At 43.1% G+C, this 18212-nt stretch overlaps 1 protein-coding gene across 1 annotated transcript in view; it reads left to right on the forward strand.

Moving 5' to 3' along the window:
• Window positions 1–308: 308 nt before the first annotated feature.
• LOC135901568 (uncharacterized) overlaps window positions 309–18212 on the forward strand; it is a 1085637-nt gene continuing 1067733 nt past the window's right edge. The window contains exon 1 of the mRNA XM_070531118.1: window positions 309–321. The gene's annotated coding sequence lies outside the window, so the exon portion shown is untranslated. The remainder of the gene's footprint in view (window positions 322–18212) is intronic.

Here is an 18212-nt window from a genome sequence, read left to right on the forward strand (position 1 = left end):
GTATTGAATTACTTATAACAACCGTTCAGAATTATTAAACACCGGAGCAAAGAAATGTAGTGGAAATGAACCATCTCTTACGCTGTTGAATTCATTACTCGGAAAAATAGAATGGTGGGAGTCGAACCTACATTCTCCGCGCAGGACAGGTCCCACGGTGAATCAACTGGGCAACGAAAAAAGCATAGCCTTGCATGGAGCGGCGGAGCTGAGCTGCGTTTATGAATTGTAATTTCGGTGTTTTTCGGTGGTCTTTAATCTATTTCCTTTTATTTTTATCATTACAGAACAACCCTGGTCTTCAAGCATCCACGTATGCCGGTGAGTCCTTTTTGATAACACTCGACAACGGCGTACGTGCACCAACCTCGTGGCACGGTTAGCTCATATGGCATCGTTTTATACGCGCTGTCGTTGATCGACACGTCGAAGCGACGTTTTTAGCATGATTAATCGCGAGTTTCCACTGACGCTTGGCGGTGAACGCAATCTTATCAAACGAGGGCGTGTGAGCTTTTCGTAGTTTACGCGAAAGCATCTTCGGCGGCCATATTTCTTCATTAGACAACTTCCTATAGTGTATATTTGTTTCCCTTCATTGAGACCTGTACCAAAATGATTAACGCGCTTGCTTGCATTCCCTTCTTTTTGAGAAATACCTGCCGCGTTTTCCGGCTTTCTGTTCCTACCAGAGCAAAATTATTTAATCACGCCACGCATTTTAAAGGCAACATCATAATGAAATCACTGCTTACTAGGGCGGGTTCTTTTTACCCCAACGGATTCTTTTTCGTGCATACTTTGCTTTTTTATGCAGTCATCTGAATTACATTACTGTTTCACGGGATATACATTTACCGATTTCACTTTCTGTGCAGCACATTCGAGTTCAGGCGGTCTGCATAATCAGACGTATTCATTATTATATCTCCAGCGTTCTACTTCGATCTAGCAAGAACCTGTCTGTTCATAAATCGTCTTGTTACCTTGTAACTATGTTCTTAGGGAGCTTACCAATTAGCTGGCGTTTGGACTTGTCGATTTTAACTTTTCGGTCACTAGTAATTAATCTGAGTACGCTTGCACTGAATAATAATTTCTTGTTGCCTTAACGTGGGACTAGCGTAAAATGACAATGTGCTTAAGATAAAACAATCTGCTTAAAGCACTGGAATTTTTTGCCATATTCTTTAAAGATATTGCCATTATTATCTACATTCGAATACTCCCCAAAAGTACATTTCTTGAATAGTTCTTGTCATCGGTCATTGTTTTTGTGGTTTGGTAATACATTTTTGTTGCCTATAATTGGCCTAACTTTTCTTAAATTTTCTACTTTTTTTTCTTTTTCTTAACGCTCTAGTTCACGTTCAATTTATACTCAAGTACATATAACTATATTTGCATTGCCGCAATCTTGCTTTAACTCATGACGTAAAATTATTCTGATATGTTAGAACTACAGAAAGCTGTACAAGTTGGTATAGAGATTGATGGTCCGTGGAGGTATGGCGTTCAACATTTGTTCCGGTATCGTTGTACTCAATCATGTCCGCTTTTTCTATGCCTCCCTTTTTTTAACGTCTATTCAGAAACAGATTCCAGATACAGTTGAAACTCGATCTAACGAAGTGATGACTACGCTCGAATAATTTTGTTAAATCGGGAAGTTTGTAAAATCGAGAAAAAAAACTTGTTGGTCTTTCAAAATCTAACATGGCAACGTAGCGACACGCAGAAGCTACCGCGGCATTGTATTTGTCGCTAATCAGCCACCTGTCGCCTAAACCGTGAAATAACGAAAGCAACCACCGCCGCCCATACCAAGGCGGTGTTGAGTCCACTGTTCCGCGCATGGGTGCGGTGTGCAGCCTCGTCAGAATTCCAGCCGTGACCATGGCGCCTAGATGTTTTAACGCAATATCTTTACAGTGCACACTCGAAGAAAAACCCGTCGGTGTCAAAATTAGAAAGAAATCAAGGTTTTTAACTCATTTATTTCAGAAAAAGCTTCGTTAAATCGATTTCGGACAAGTTAGTTTCGTTAATTCGGGTTGATGACAACATTGAACCCTATGGGTACCTGCCGCGGAATGGAAATTTCTTCGTTAGATCGGGAACTTCGTAAAATTGGGTTTCGTTAGATCGAATTTTTACTATATCTACAGTACTTACTTTTTTTTTGCGATAGCAATCATATGGACACTCCGGGCGCATTTCTGCCGTCGCCGTGATGCTCCGTGTAAAGTGTGTGGGCGATAATACCGTCGCCGCGTGCCTTATGCTGTGAGTGAAAGCATGCGAGGGTGAGCGCCGGCGATCGCGACTCCTTCTCGCGCCTGCAAGGGAGGAAAGCGGGGAGGAAGCGCGCCGTGTTCCGTCGCGCACAAGGAACCGGTGGGAGTGGAGGTAGGGGGCGTTGCACTTTGGCAGCAACTGCGTTATGGCGCGGTCGCGCGGGCCTTATCTTGAAAGCGATCTGCCTTGGGGGCAGAGTCTAGGTGGCCCGACGGCTCGTAGCTTTGCGTGTGCTGTGTTCTAGCGCAAGCCCTTTGACAGTGTTACGCATCGTTCAATCCTAACCAATCTGAACCAGATTAACGTGGGGAAACGCAGTTTTGCATACATATATATCTCAAACTTCCTCAAGGAGAGAACTGCAGAAATTCATCCGGGTGACTTCAAGAGCGAACGCTTCACCTTAGGAACACGAGGAAGCCTGCAAGGAGCAGTTCTCTCACCTTTACTTTTTAACATTACCGTGAGAAACTTGCCACCCCTCCTAGATGCTATACCCCACGTTAGCCATTCAGTATATGCAGACGACATAACAATCTGGAGAGACACTGGCTCAGTTTTGTGGCAGCATATACGTTGCCTCAAAAAATTGCATTGGTCGTTTTGGAATGTCCTCTACAACGTAAGAAAGCGCACTTAGCCCTAAAGTGGATATTAAAAAAATGCATAATCGATCTTTGTTAATATGTGCAGAATAAAAATACTCTTAAGGAGCTTCGCATGACGGCAAACCATATGCCATTAGTTTCATTTGATCAGCTGCGCCTAACCACTTTTTAAAAATCCTTGGCACGAGTTGCGTGAAACAGTCTGTATAAAGTTAAGTGCAGATGCCTCTCAAGCTTCCTTGAGAGACTTGTGCACGCTGGTAATTGGGAAGCTCACAAACACATGGCCATAGATTGTTTGTGCGTAATTCCACGACGTACAATGAGCTTTTGCTAACGGAATAAGTAAGACGTCAGAACAGTTCACAATGCATTCGGTGAATTAAAAGCGCAAAAGCGATATATGTACCGTTGTAAATTCATTTTCCCATTATAAGCTGAAATAAAGAATCCTTGTTTTCTGGCGAAGCTATAGAGATGGACGCACTGCAATGAACTCGCTTCGGGCAGGCCTTCCCTACTCTTTATTTTGCAATCGCACTGACGAAGTTGTTGAGCTACAATCACGGTGCCATGTAAACACAACACTGATATAACCCACTGCATCTACATTAACGGCCGCCATCGCGGCCTGTGTTGCCTCTCCACGCTACGGGCAATCCGTTCTGCGCATTCCTTTATTTTATAGGCCTTTTTTAAAACACCCGCGCATTCGTACGTCGCGTGAGAGTTGAATCACGAGACTTTCCGCTAGCGATTGGCATTTATTTGTTTTTTTTTTCTCCTCCCTTCTCCTTCTCTCGACCTCAAGCGTGCGCCGAAAACCGTCTCCCCCTCTCCCAGCCCTCTTATGCATTTTTTGCCGAGGGCGTTCGCGACTTTTGCGCTCGTGGTTACGCGCAATCACCATGGGCCTACGACTACGCTACATATAGCGTTGACACGGCACGGCCCTAGAACAGCGAAGAGAGACTATAAGGAACTGTGCAAAATAAATTGCGTTACACGCACCTCGGCAGGTTTGCAGATTTTGAACGTTGGGCACTATCGGCAGGTGGATGACTATACCCCGCAATATTAATGCAATACGCGCTTCAAAGCCAAGCCGCCTTAATGTGTCGTTAAAGTAGGCCGTAGCTTCTCGTGACCAGCGTGGTTCACGTCACATTTTGGCGCACATCAGTGCTGTATGGCGGGGTTCTCGAACGCGAACGGTGCGACGAGCGTGAAGTCTGCGCCAGTGCAAGTCGGCGCAGCGCTGAAACGGACGAGCAGAGCAAGTGTCCATTGCCATGTTCGCGCCATGTGCAGTGTGTAGCGTTGGCGTCAACTTGGGCGTAGCTCCTAAGTGAGCCCGTAATAAGTATGCGTTGAAGCTGCCTGCGCTGTCTTGCCCGACTGTCCTCGCATTATGTCGCTATAGTAGCGGGAGCCTCTGCATAATGTGCACCTGCTGTCCCAGCTAATTCAGTGTCGCCCAAAACTGAAAAATAACGGAGGGCTTTACGCGAACGGCGAATACTGTATGTGCAATTATGCTACGAGTAATTACTTGTGTGCTTTGCAGTATAATTGGGTTCCGCGTTCTGGCCATTCAAACTATTTGACTCTATATTTGCGTATGTGTACTGAATTCACGTACAAAACTTTGGATTGTTGGACTGTATTGTTTTTACACATCTGGTGTTCTACTGAGTGTCATATTTTGTGACATTATTCTCCTTTTTTTGAGCATATTTGATTCCTTTGCTCAGTAAAAAGGTTGCAGCCGGTGCCGCCATAAAGGCGCCAACTTCTTCTATTATTCATTCCAATAAAAAAAGAATACTCTTTGTTGATCCCCGTAGTTAATGCTAGTCGTGAGTATTTTTGTTTCATTTAGAAAAAACAAGGAAGCTCAATTAGCCGACTTTTAAGCTTACCTAAGCGAATGGCGTCAAATTAAAAAAAAAGAAAAAAATTGAAGCATCTCGACAAAGACCAATAACATCGTTTAAAGCAACATGGGTTTTGAGTTTTCCTTTCTTTTCCTGATGAAAAAACAAAAACCGGGGAAAAGAAGGCATATAGCAACGTCTCCACACGCCATGGATAACGGTGGTTTCATACGCTAACATGCATTTCGTCGGACACTTTGAAAATTAATATCTCGGAACTGGTGCTGTCCAAAGAATTCGTTCCAAGTGGATACACCGTGCGAACTCGGCGGTTATAATGCGTAGATTGAAATATGTGGTGTACAGTAATTAATTAAAAGTTAATTAGCGGAATTACAATTATTATTCAATTAAACATCACGATTTCTCGTAGAGGTAATGGCCGCCTCATCGACTAATTTAGATCAAGGGTTGGAATTGTGCTGTTTACCCGCCGTGGTTGCTCAGTGGCTATGGTGTTGGGCTGCTGAGCCCGAGGTTGCGGGATCGAATCCCCGCGGCCACGGCGGCTGCATTTCGATGGGGGCGAAATGCGAAAACACCCATGTACTTAGATTTAGGTGCACGTTAAAGAACCCCAGGTGGTCGAAATCTCCGGAGTCCTCCACTACGGCGTGCCTCATAATCAGAAAGTGGTTTTGGCACGTAAAACCCCGTAATTTAATTGTGCTGTCTACCATGTGCAATCTTTAAAAAATTGGTGTAGCTTAAAAAAAAACAACAAAAAAAACTGTAGTAAGCGAATGTTCCCTGAAATTTACACGGCTGATAATATACGAACATGACCTCGTGACAGAAGCCCGCGAATGCACGCAAAGTGCCTCGAGCGGCCAGTCGCGTGCCAATTTTGCGTGCATTTGCGGGCTTTTTTCACGCACGGAAAAACACGTTTACGTAGCACGTATTGAGCAACAGAAAGCTGTATCGGGAGTTTTTTATGTCCCTCTACAATTTTCTCATTGACACTTTTCATCTGATTATAATATTAGAGAAGTTGATTAATTACTTAGGATTAGTTATATTATTGTGCGGAATGAGAAAACTGGTTTGCGTATCTGCAAGCGATGGCAAACAACACTACCTTTGTTCTGTTCATCTTCGTGGCATTTGCATATTTTTAAACTCTGGCTAAAATTAGCTGAGACACTCTGTATACGACACGTGTGGTCCAAGTTTCCGGAGTCTCCTGCGGCGTGCCTCATAATTAGATGGTGGTTTTGGCACGTAAAACCCCATAATTCAATTTTTCCTTACCTGGGTACGTGCCTGTCAGTGCTGCCTTCGTGTATGCGCCTGTACTACGTCCCCGTAGGAGTCATGTATTTTTTTTTCTCTTTTTTTCATTCAGCCATTCAAATGATTGAGCCATTCAAATGTTCCATGTACGATGAGGAAAGCACAAATAGATCGAGCACAAATTTTGGGAGTGAACTGAAGTATCATGTGTACATAGGTCACTAAAATTGCGCATCAGCGCCGAGAGCGAGCTTGGTGCGCTGTCGTGTGCTAGCTAGGGAACGTACGACTCTATGCTAGGGAGCTGTAGGGACAAGCCATTGCAACGCCGAGGAGCAGACGACGTTCGATCGCACTAACTGACGGAAGGAGCTCGTAAGGGTGACCATCGATCTGATGGTCGTAGACAAATGCGAATGTCATTCCTCGCTTGCAGCTGTAAGATTTTTGAAACGACCAAAGCTCTTTTAACGCCGTTAAGGGCCTCGGGTCGCAGAAAATCTAGCGTCGGCGTCCAGTCCTTTCGGCAAAAATAATTTCGAAGCACGCGTACCCAACCACTCTTCTATTGCCAAGGTTGCTCATACCTTATTTTTCATTCTTTACGAATTTATTCCTCGGAGTTTTGAGAATGACAGCCCACAAACAAATGTCAGCAAAAAAAAAAAAAAGCCCTACAGCGCATACTTTTTATGTTGGATCTTAGACTGAAATATTAAAAGTGCGAAACAGTAACAGGAGGTTGACCCACGCAAGATGCCGCGTTTCTACCAAAAAGCTCGCCTTCGTGCATATATTCGCCGCCAGCGTTTCCCCGTAAACGTGACGGGTACATAAGCTATAGTTGCCGGGAAGCGTGAAGAGCAGTCACGGATCTTTGAATGCTATCGCGTTCCACTATTAAAGGCGAAGCTGAAGCGTCCTCCAAATTTTTGAAATGCTACCTATGGAATAACCTCCACTTTTTTAAAACGTCTCTGTTCACAACTCCGCAAGCATGAAATTACGTAAAGTTTTTTTTTTCGTTCTGTGGAATTTTGCTAGTAATGACTTCTGTGTGGGAGTGTCTGGAGAAAATAGAATAGCGCCTTTTTTCATTAAAGGGCCCCTCTCCATGCCATACAGCAAATTTTGGAAGTTATGTGCCCCCTAGTGAGCGTTCAGCCGCAAGAATTTTTCAAATTGGTTCATTAATAGCCGAGAAAAAAATATTTCAGTGTCGCGAACCAGTGATTTCAGGAGGCGAGTGCCACTGTCAATTGAGACGCTCTCCGCTTGCCCGTCAAGCCTCGGCAAGCGAAATTCCTTCCCTGCGTTCTCCCATAGAGTAGCTCGAGGACCGCGTGACGCATACATCACGGGCCCCACCCTCATTCATTTTCTCCTCGCTTTTTTTGCGGTGCGGCGCACTTCCGCTGACGGTTTCGTTGCGCGCGAGCTGTTCTGGACGACGTAGGAACAAGCAGACGAAACGGAGGTGCATCTCTCTTGCTGCGGTGCCAAGTAAAACAAAAGGTAGTGACTACAGTGACGGGGCCCGTCACTTTAACATCTGCACTACAGTGACGGGGCCCGGTACTTTAACATCTGCACTACAGTGACGGGGCCCGGTACTTTAACATCCTCACTACGGTGACGGGGCCCGTCGCTTTAACAACAACACTACACCGACGGGGCCGTCACTATGTCGGTATTGGGGGCGAGGTCGACTTACGGAGTCGCCATCTGTCGGAAGCGCCTCATATGCGTCGGCGTTAAATAAAGATTAAATAAACATACTACGCGGCAGCCCTCCTGAACAATTTTGCAAGTACTCTCGAAATGGCAGTATTTTACCTTTAAAATAATCATGTTGGACAAACAGAAAGCGCATAATGGTTTACAAACGCTATCTCTTTGCCTACTACGTACAGTAAGCTGGGACTGCGAGCGGTCGCCGCAATCGATTCCACCGAACCGGTTTGCGTGAAACGTAAGCAATCGCTGAGAAAACTATGTGAAATATGTTCTTATAGTGGGATGGCTGTCTGTGTAAATAAATGTAGCATAACAGAATGAAGTTGCAATGCAGCGATCGCACGGGTTCGCGGTGACAGACTTCGCGTCTGCATGCATGTCCTCGCGCAATGTTTCGCTTTCGCTCCGAGCACGTTTTCGCACCGTGCCGTGAGCTTTATGCCGCAGCATATGAGCATTTGACAGTACGCAAGCTACCATTGTTGCATGGACACTATCGGAGCTGTTCAAAAATAATTTCGTTATAGCCAGGGGTCTTCGACGCCTACAGCGACTTGTGATGTTCCGTCGCGATGATTCAGTCTTAATTTTCTTTTTCTTTTCTTCTAAAGTCTTGGAAGCTTCAATATCATTATTTCTCAAATTTCATCGAACTGCATGTTTATCGGTCTTCTAAGCGAGCAATTACCCGCTGCTTCTTTTTCTTAATTCAGTAGAATATTGATTGTCAGGTGCTCACAAGCAGGAACATGGGCCGTGACTTTTTAAATGTGTTTTTACCGTTCCCCTTCCATTAGAGTGAACTTTCTTTATTATAATCATCATACGTGTTACAGTGCATACGCAAAAGATTGTACATTCGTGGACAAGTACCCATTGCGGTCGTTCGATCCGTATGTGTGCAATCATGTATTCGATTACTGCACGGAAGTTGCTGACATCGTGAAATTCACGTGGTGTTGTGGACAGTACTGGAATAAAATACCGCGGTCCGTAAAGTGCTTGGCATCCCCATAGGCGCCAGCACCGAGAAGCTCATGCAGCTGGGGGTCCACAACACTTTCGATGAGGTTGGGTCACAGAAGTTAGTCCGCTGGACTTTAACCCGTCAGGGAAAGGCAGTGCGTGCTCGACGCGTGGTCGCGGGAGACCGTCACGGTCTCGCCGTTCCCGCGCAACGTGCACCCGCAACGCAATGTAGGCACACGCCGGGCCCGGGCCGCACTTCTCGGATCCGTCGCCGACGAACCACGATCGGTCGCGTTCGTCGACGTCGCCCAATACGGTTCGTGCGACCGGTTCGCGGCGGCCGTGGTGGATCACAGGGGCAACCTAATGCCGCGTCCGTGCGGGGCAGGTGTCCGGATTGCGGAGATCCGGAGATCCATTCTGCACTTTAGAACACATGCTCTGGCGGTGACGGGGACCACGGTCATCTCACCACGGATGAAGAGTGGGAGGAGGCGGTCAGGCACGGCCTGCCCGTCCCAACGTCGGAACGGCTCGCGGCGGCCCCCTCCCTCATAAGGGGGTTTCGGAGTCGCTCCTCAGGACCTTAATAAAGTTCACTGCCTGCCGTGAAGTGCTCGAAGTTGTTTGCATAGAATGTTTGAAAGAAGTGCGGCCATTGACGTCGCTACAGTGTCGACGTAAAGTGCCGGTCCCGTCTGTGGTTAAGGAGACGGGCCCCGTCACTGTAGTGTGTATGTTAAAGTGCCGGGCCCCGTCACTGTAGTACAGATGTTAAAGTGCCGGGCCCCGTCACTGTAGTGCACGATTATGTTAAAGTACCGGGCCCCGTCACTGTAGTACAGATCTTAAAGTGCCCTACAGTGTTGACGTAAAGTGCCGGTCCTGTCTGTGGTTAAGGAGACGGGCCCCGTCACTGCAGGGCTGAGGTTAAAGCGCCGGGCCCCGTCACTGTAGTGAATATGTTAAAGTGCCGGGCCCCGTCACTGTAGTGCATATGTTAAAGTACCGGGCCCCGTCACTGTAGTACAGATGTTAAAGTGCCGGGCCCCGTCACTGTAGTCACTACCAAAACAAAAATCACCGCACAAGCGTTCCCTGCAGATGGTTAACCAGCGAAGCTGAAACGTACGGCCTCGGTGTTTATCACTGGGTTAATCCCGATGATTCATTAAACGACGGCTTGGTAGGCTGCCGGATCCTTGGTACGCAGTTGTTGCTTGCTCTCGGCTGTACGAGCCTGCTCTTGTGCCCGGGCTGCAACATCGGCGCAGCGTAGACGAGCTCGTTCCCGGTTCTGCTCGCGGCGTTGCTGATCTAACGCTGTCAACTCCTCAGCATAGAATAAAGAAGTCCGTAGGGAGTACGTATGACGCGTGGCCTATGCATTTCGGAGCCGGAAAGAAACTGCTGCGCAGCCAATGGCGCGCCTCTCTCTCTCTCTCTTTTTTTTGCGCGCTTGCGCACGGGGTTGCGCCGGAGGCGTGTTCAGCGTACAGACGACAGACGGACGAATCGGCTAGCCAAATACAGCTTCACATGTGAACACACGCATGCGTTCGGTTTATCTGTTTTATTATTTCTCCAAACTTTAATTCGTATATTGAAACAACGGATTACACAAATATCAGATATTGCCCTGAATAATTATCGAAGTTACGTGCCGCTATAAGCGACGTCACAGCACCGACACATGTACGTAGGCGCACTTGAGCATATGACGTACGTCACCTCTCCGGCTGGAAGCGCGGCGCCGGCGAGGAGAAGGGCAAATGGCGGTTTCTTAAAGAAGTAACTGGTGCGCCAGTGCATTTCATCGGACACCGAAAATTAATATCTCGGAACTGGTGCTGTCCAGAGAATTCGTTCAAAGTGGATACGCCGTGCGAACTCTGCGGCTGTAATTCGTAGATTGAAGGCGTACAGTAATTAATGAATAAGTCAATTTCCGTAAAGACGTTAATTATTCAATTAAAATATTGATTTATCATTGAATATATATATGCAACCTTTTCATTGAGAGATCCAAAACTTGATTTTGGCATTATTTACAGAACTCACTCCATGGCTAGGTCCCTTCTAAATTTTTTGATAGAATTCGTATAAAAAAATTCACAAAACTCGGGGATGTTTGTTATTCCAGACAGTGAGAAAAATGCAGCTTTTCTTTTCATTTAGAATAAAAATGGCCGCTAGAAATGCCTGGTACTTGTCTGAGCGCACACAATACAGGTGGTTTATTTCATTACCAGAATTTTTAAATTTTGCTTGTGGCACATGGCATAATTCTGTTTCTTGAGCTGTATAACTTGTAGAGACAGGCTTGAAGGAGAAATTGAAATAAATAATTGACTAATTAAATAAGTTTCACTTATAACTGATTACTTTAGGTACATTGAAACTTACAAATTGGAATTGCGAGTTTTTAAAGCGGAATTCCTGCTAAGTGGGTATCACTTAGCAGGAATTCTGCTGCTGGTCGTGGTGAACACTGTTCTGAGTGTGCACACCTCACTTAATTGTTATCCCCTTTCCTTTTCCTTCTTTTCTGTACCCCCACCCCCAGTGTAGGGTAGCAAATTGGATGCAACATGGTTAATTTCTACGCCTTTCCTCTTCTCTTTATCTGAACCTGGCACCGGTTTCGTGTCTGAACCTCGAAATTACAACTTATGGTAAAGCGCCACAGCACTCCGACAGTCCACCACTCTACCAACTGAGCTATCAACGGAACTGGCTGTGATAAATCACAGAAGAGCATGTAGGACAACAGGAGACGAAGATGCTTAGCTTTGTCTTCCTCTCCTTGTGTCGTCTTGTGTGCTTTCTTGTGCTTTACCTCAGGTTAAGCATTACCAAGTAGCCAACCAGTCTGCTCTTTCAAAATTGTATTATAAAATTTATGGTGTTTCATTTAAACTTGTCCTATATATTGTGTAAGTAAGCATTTTATTAAAAGATGTAAGTGGTATAATAGTGCATTATGGTAAAAATTCTGAGGGTGATTGACTCGATGAGTACTGACACTTGTTTTAATTGTTTGCAAATAAACACGTCTTGAGAGGCCGCCTGGCTTCACAATATGTTAATTATGGGCTCTCATGGGCATTGGCAGCTTCCACTCAGCAAAGAACTTTTTCTCACTAAATGAGGATGACATTACAATTTCAAGCAACCAATGCTTCAGCCCAGCAATATTCAGTATTTCCAAAACTCTGGTGTGAGCAGTATAGCGTGCTTCGAGGCCATGTGAACAAAAGCTATCAGACATCAAAAGGGATTAGTTCAAAGTTATATTTTGTGAAATTTTGTTGCTTAGGCATTTATGCATCTCAATTTCTCATGCAAATAATGTCCTTTGAGCGATCAAGCTCTAGGAGATATTTCACCCACAGGTAGTTCTTGAAAAATTTCTTATGAAAAAAAAAAAGAAATCTCTGGTATTTGTCTCAGTCCAATGATATGCTAATCGATTTTGAAATGCACTAGTAATGCACCTTTCTTTTTGTCAGTAGAAAGCTGGCTGATTCTTGTTCCTAAGCAAGTGCGATAATTGGATAGCTTGAGAGAGAGAGAGAGTAAGAATTAAGAGAGAATGGTCTTTATTGAAATACAGAAAATTCTGGCAGCATATATGTAGGTGCCCACATGCTACTCTGCATAGACAAGGGGATCAGGGCCATAAAGGCCGTAGGAAGAGGGTAGGAAAGGAATAAAATATGAACAATAACATACATGATCAAGGTATGTGCAGGTGAGACAAAATGATGGTGTTGATGTAACCAGTTTAGGGCTAGTCAATTATGCTGATGTTTTCAGGGAATATAAAAAATTTTAAAGCTTGCCATTGCTTTGAAGGATTAAGGCGTAGGACCTAGTATTGTTCTTAAATCTAGTGGATCTTGGGAAACAGAGCCTATTCTACTGAAATAATAAGATCTATTGTCTGTGTAACCTGGACATTACAACAAAATGTGTTCCACAGTTTCTAACCCACCGCAGTTATCACAATATGGGTTGCTTTTCACTCCAAGGCAGTACAGGTGGTCATTGGTGAATGTGGAGTTTGGTCAAAGTCAATGATATCTCAAGGTGACGGGGAAGCTAATGTGGAAGTCTCGACTTTAGGTTGGGGTCTATTGGGAGGAGAAAGGGATGCTGAATTGAAGCTTTAGACTTTAGAGGGGATTATTTTCTGCTTAGGAATTTTTCTTTGCCATTGCTGGCACCAGGCTCCTTTAAATATATTTGTCAGCAACTTCTTAAATGTAGGCACCTGTGGGGAGCTAGATCCGCTTTTTCATTTCTGCGTTTACTGCAGTGTTTGGGAGTCCACTGCCAGCGACAATGATTTTATGATGAATGTAACTAATACCTTGGGTCACTGTATGTTGGCTATGTGCTCTCTTCATATATGCACATGTTCTGTAGAGCTGCTTCTGAGTCTGTTAAGATGACCCTGTCGTCCTGGGGATTGCCAAAGGATGTTAACAACCTTTTTTTGTTGTATAGTTTAGCTGATATGCTTGATATTGACCATTCAAGGTGGTAACAGAAGTGCCGACCAGTAGACAATCCGTACGAATAGCTTGCATGAATATGTGCCTCATGTCTAGTTTACTACACATTCGTTAGACCATGACTGGTGGCTGCAGATACGGATATGGATACCAGAAATTTTCTGCAGCATTCTGTTTTCAGTAGTACTTAATTGATGCAGACAGGAGGTTGCGTTTTTTAGGGACAAATGTTTATAGCGTCATTGCATTGGCAAATTACACAAATAAACAACACACTTGGGCAGTGAAAGTTGGTTATGCATAAATTGTTCTAAAGAAATGGCTGTTAATTTTTGGGGAAAACTTACACAATGAAAAATATTTCACTCACTGTATCAAAACAGAGTTAAAATTTAATTTTCACTGCCTGCAATGACACAGGGTGTTATTTTTAATGAATATATATCCTGGGAAACTTGCACTGGCTATATAAGAAAGAAAATTTGGAGTGTCTTGGGCGGAAGGTGACACGTTGGGCTTGTTGGTATATTTTGATGGAGGCAAAAGGCATAGCGCATAAGAAGCAGGGCAAATGAAGAACTAGACTACACACACGAGGGTTTGTCGTCTCTGTTCTTCCTTTGTCCTGTTTCTGATGCGCTATGCCTTTTGCCTCCGTCTTGGACATATTTCCAAAGTATCAAAGTACGGTAACGCAGCTACAGAAGTTCTCATTGTACAATGCTTCTTTCTCCTCAATTGTGTTACTGCCATTTGGTATGGGTTGCTGGCACAAAAAGGCTAAAATGCAGCTTTTTACCAGCTAACCTCACCACTATGGTGTATGGCATTGTGTAATTATGTGATTAAATAAACCAATTTAAATCAAAAATCAAATCGAAACATGTACCTTTTCTGCCAACAAGTTTTCGAGTACAAGTTTCAACTGGCACAGTGATGCATTTTTCAAGTCATTTCTGCGTGGGCCTATCTTGCTGGGGCTACCAGAAGGTGATTGGGTGATTAGAAGTACAGTCCAAAATTACTTTGGTAAATAGATACTGATAGGCTTGTTGGTGACCCACGGTATTGATGAAGCAGCACACTTTAAATAGACAGGTTCATAAACATATGAAAAAGGACATACAGAGATGCTGGGCACTGGGTCTCAGTGCCTGTGTACGTATGTCCTTTTTCATGTGTGCATGAATATGCCTATTTCAAGTGCACTGCTACATCAACTGTTTTGGTAAATTGAAAATAGAATGCATGGTCTCCTATGGAAGCAGCCTAGGTGATTAAAAGCTTAACTAAATGGGAAATGTTATTAAACTGAGCTTGATAAAGTAAAGGTAGTAATGTTTAACTGTTGTGTTACTGTACAGTATTTACCAACAACAGTCATAGCATGAAAGGCTAACGTGAGAACTCAAGCATGTCAGTATTATTTAAAAAAAATACATATGTACAAGAAAAGCAGGAGCAAGCATGGGTGGTGTCAAATAATCACACTGTGATGAGGTATGGATGAAGTTAGTGCATGTCACACACAAAGCATACTTATGAGAGGCCCAAATGCTTCAGTACACTGGTACCTTCATAAGCTCACCAAGCGCTTTAGCAAAACCAAATCGCTATTCTGCTTTGCTACATGCACCATATTTTGCCGTCGATTGCATAATGACTGTCTAGTGAAATTGTCTGAAGGTTGTATTCTGCATAGAAAAGAGAATTTTAAGAACGTACTCATACTGTGGCCATTTCCGTTCTTTCACATAATTTATTACTTGAACATGAGCAACCTGAGCAAAGTGAAATTAAGGTGACATGGTGCTTCATGCTTCTCTGTTAAATTGTTCACTGAGCTTATTCCATGAAAGACTGCATGAAAAATCCTCATGACACTGATGGCTTGGCATATGCAGTTTTAGTCAATTTATTTTACTATTAGTTGACAAGACACCCATCCTGTATGAAGCATATTTGTGTCCTAAGTTTGGAAGTTCTTTCAAGCATACATATTACAAGAAGATCATACCATGCTGTTTATCTTCAGCTATTTCAAAGTTACGTTGTTAGCGTAATGAAGTAATATAACATCAACCTAATCTTTGAATGGGCAGTTTCCAATCTTTGTTTTTTTATTTACACCACAGATATTCAGATTCAATGATTGTTCTACTGTAATCATTGCACAGCACTGGTGTTCGTTTTAACAGGCTTGTGCATATAGAATAGAATATTCAATATACTGCAACTTAATTACTTTTTTTAGTGAATTGGTAACTTAATTGCATGCAGTTACTTTTGTGCCTCAGTAATTAGTACTCTAACTTCAATATTTTTTGGGGTACCTTGTACTCAATAAGCAAGGTACTTGTAAATTGGGCATCTTGACAAGGAATCTGTGTTTGTGGCTCAGTGAGAGCCTTTACCTCATGTTCTCAATAATGCAGGCCTTGTTGAGACCATAGAGTTTCCGGAAACTCTATGGTCTATTTTAGTTGGCCAACTAAAATTACCAGAGGGAGCTCTGGTGCTGTCTATGGCAGCTGCAAGTGTTGTTGTTCGGCCAGCACGGGAATGATGGTTAGTACATGGACTTGCCAAAATTTCATCTTGCTGGTTTCAAATGGCTTTGTGGCTTTGCATCATTGATCATTTGCCGCAGAATGTTGCATTTCTAAATGCAAACATTTGCAGTGATTACTTATAGTGAAACACAGTCTGTGTTTTGAAAAGTAGGATTGCTTTCAAATTTGAGCCAATAGTAAATAATAGTACAAGCATGAAAATACAACAAATCCACAAATTATGGCAGCTGAATGATTTCAGCACCACAGTTCCCTCTAGTAATTTTAGTAGAAAACTCCATGGTTGAGTGAGAACAAAAATTATTCATATGGGGAATATGTGCATACTGAAAGATTGAGGACCGTTCGGTGTAGTGTTGTAGGCAGCAAATACTCAAGAAATGTGCATTTTTATATTAAGCAATAAAGGAGTTGCAGAAACCATATAAAACGTATATATTTCACCAGTGCATTTATCTCATGAATTATTAATAACTGACAAAAAATATATGCATCTAAAATTTCTTGCACTTTAGAACTGCATTTTATAAGAGCGTTATCGCTCCTTCTAGACTTGTGCTTTGCACTTGTGTCTACTTTCGTATAACGTGAACTTGTCATACATACCACTGGAGCGGAGCGGCAAGTTGGGCTAGTTGGTAGAAGTTCATTTGTTTAAAAAAAGGAAAAGGAAAAAAAAGGAAAAGGTTGCATTAAATGCACATGGACCACTGAAGTAGAAGTGGGCAGGACATGCGTAGTCATACCTATTTAACTTGTGGGGGCACTGTACTTACAGGGCAATATTAGGCTTTACAGAAATCGATATAGAATTAAGTTATAGCCATAATGCTACCTATATTGACTTACAGAAGTTTAATTCGTATATAAATTTAACTAGCTGTATGTGCAATAACGTCATTAACACACAATAATGAAAGGAGTGTATTTATTTTTCAAAGCTCAAGGTGGTCATTACCCAGAATAATATTTTTCGTAGAATTTCTGCTATCAGCGTGTGCTTCAAGTTATTAGGCATTGTATCGAGGCCTCAATAAACTCATTGTGAAACTCCATGCATGTTGATCTACTCTTGATCTACATCTTGATCTGAAACACTCAACTGCTTTGTGTCATTTTTCTGGTAACTCTGCATGATCTCTGGTGCACTGAGAGATACTGTGGTACTCTCCTAGTCATACTAGTCCCAGCGATGCTCATGTTGCTCAAGACTACAGTACTCAGCTGCTTAAGTTGATGCTGGATATTTCCAAACCTGTGCTTGCAAATGAAATACTGTAAAACAGGTACAAATGTTGCTACCACTGCCTTCTACCACTGCATCAGTAAAAGAAGGAGGGAAGCATATGAGGCAAGAAAACACTGAGACAATTCAACTGGAAAATATATTTTGTTGTCTGTAATTCAAGCACTTCTAAGGAAATTTTTTTTCTGCTTTGGTATTGTTGGATTTGACGATTGCTCTGATGGGTGATTTGCAAGTGTTAAATTGAAAGGAACTTGCAAGTAACAAGTTACATTTTTCATGAGAATTAGTGTTTCACCTAAGTACCTTTGAAGATAAAGTAAGTGGTACTTTCCTCTGTTACATTATTTCCTAGTACAAACCTAATTACCTTTTCTTAGTAAGTTGTACATGTCTGGCTTGCAGACATAGTAACACTATCGTTTTGTCGACTTTTCATCTAATAGTTGGTGCTAGAGATGGGTGCCCCCCCTTCCGTGGTAAAGATTTTTCCAAAGTTCGTACTTCTGTGTTGTGCTGTGCAGAAAAGAATGTTGCACTTAAAAGGCTGTAGAGGAACAGGATTTCTGTTTTCTTAGAAATATACAGTTAACCTACTTAGAAAAATTTGATTCAAAGTGAAGTTTCAGTTTCTACGAACACTTTATCAACACTCAAAAAGTTTTGCAGACAATGTATAAGAGAGTTGTCCACTTATAATGACCTGGGTCTATTACAATTAATTAAGTTCAATTACAGCTAAAGGAATGAACTGCAGCGCATTCATGGTGAGTGAGGGGGAGGCAGATGGCTGCACAGCGCATGCCACACGACGCTGCCAGTCAGGGCAGCGCCATGGTCTTTATGTTTTATTTTTAACCTTTTTGGCTTAGTAGATGCACTGCCACTGTACTTTATGTTCCACTGGCAATCTTCGCTGTGCTGCTGCATGTTGCAAACTCAAGGATATCGACCATTCTGACAAGGGAAGAGCTGCAATAGGTGAAAACTGCGGCTGCTAACATAGGAAGTGGTTAGCCTCATGGCGCATAATTTTAAAGATGCCATCCCCTAGACGTTCTTAACCCATTAGGGACCGGTTTCTTTTT

The sequence above is a fragment of the Dermacentor albipictus genome, chromosome 1 (genome assembly GCF_038994185.2).
Source record: "Dermacentor albipictus isolate Rhodes 1998 colony chromosome 1, USDA_Dalb.pri_finalv2, whole genome shotgun sequence".
Classification (NCBI taxonomy): Eukaryota; Metazoa; Arthropoda; class Arachnida; order Ixodida; family Ixodidae; genus Dermacentor; species Dermacentor albipictus.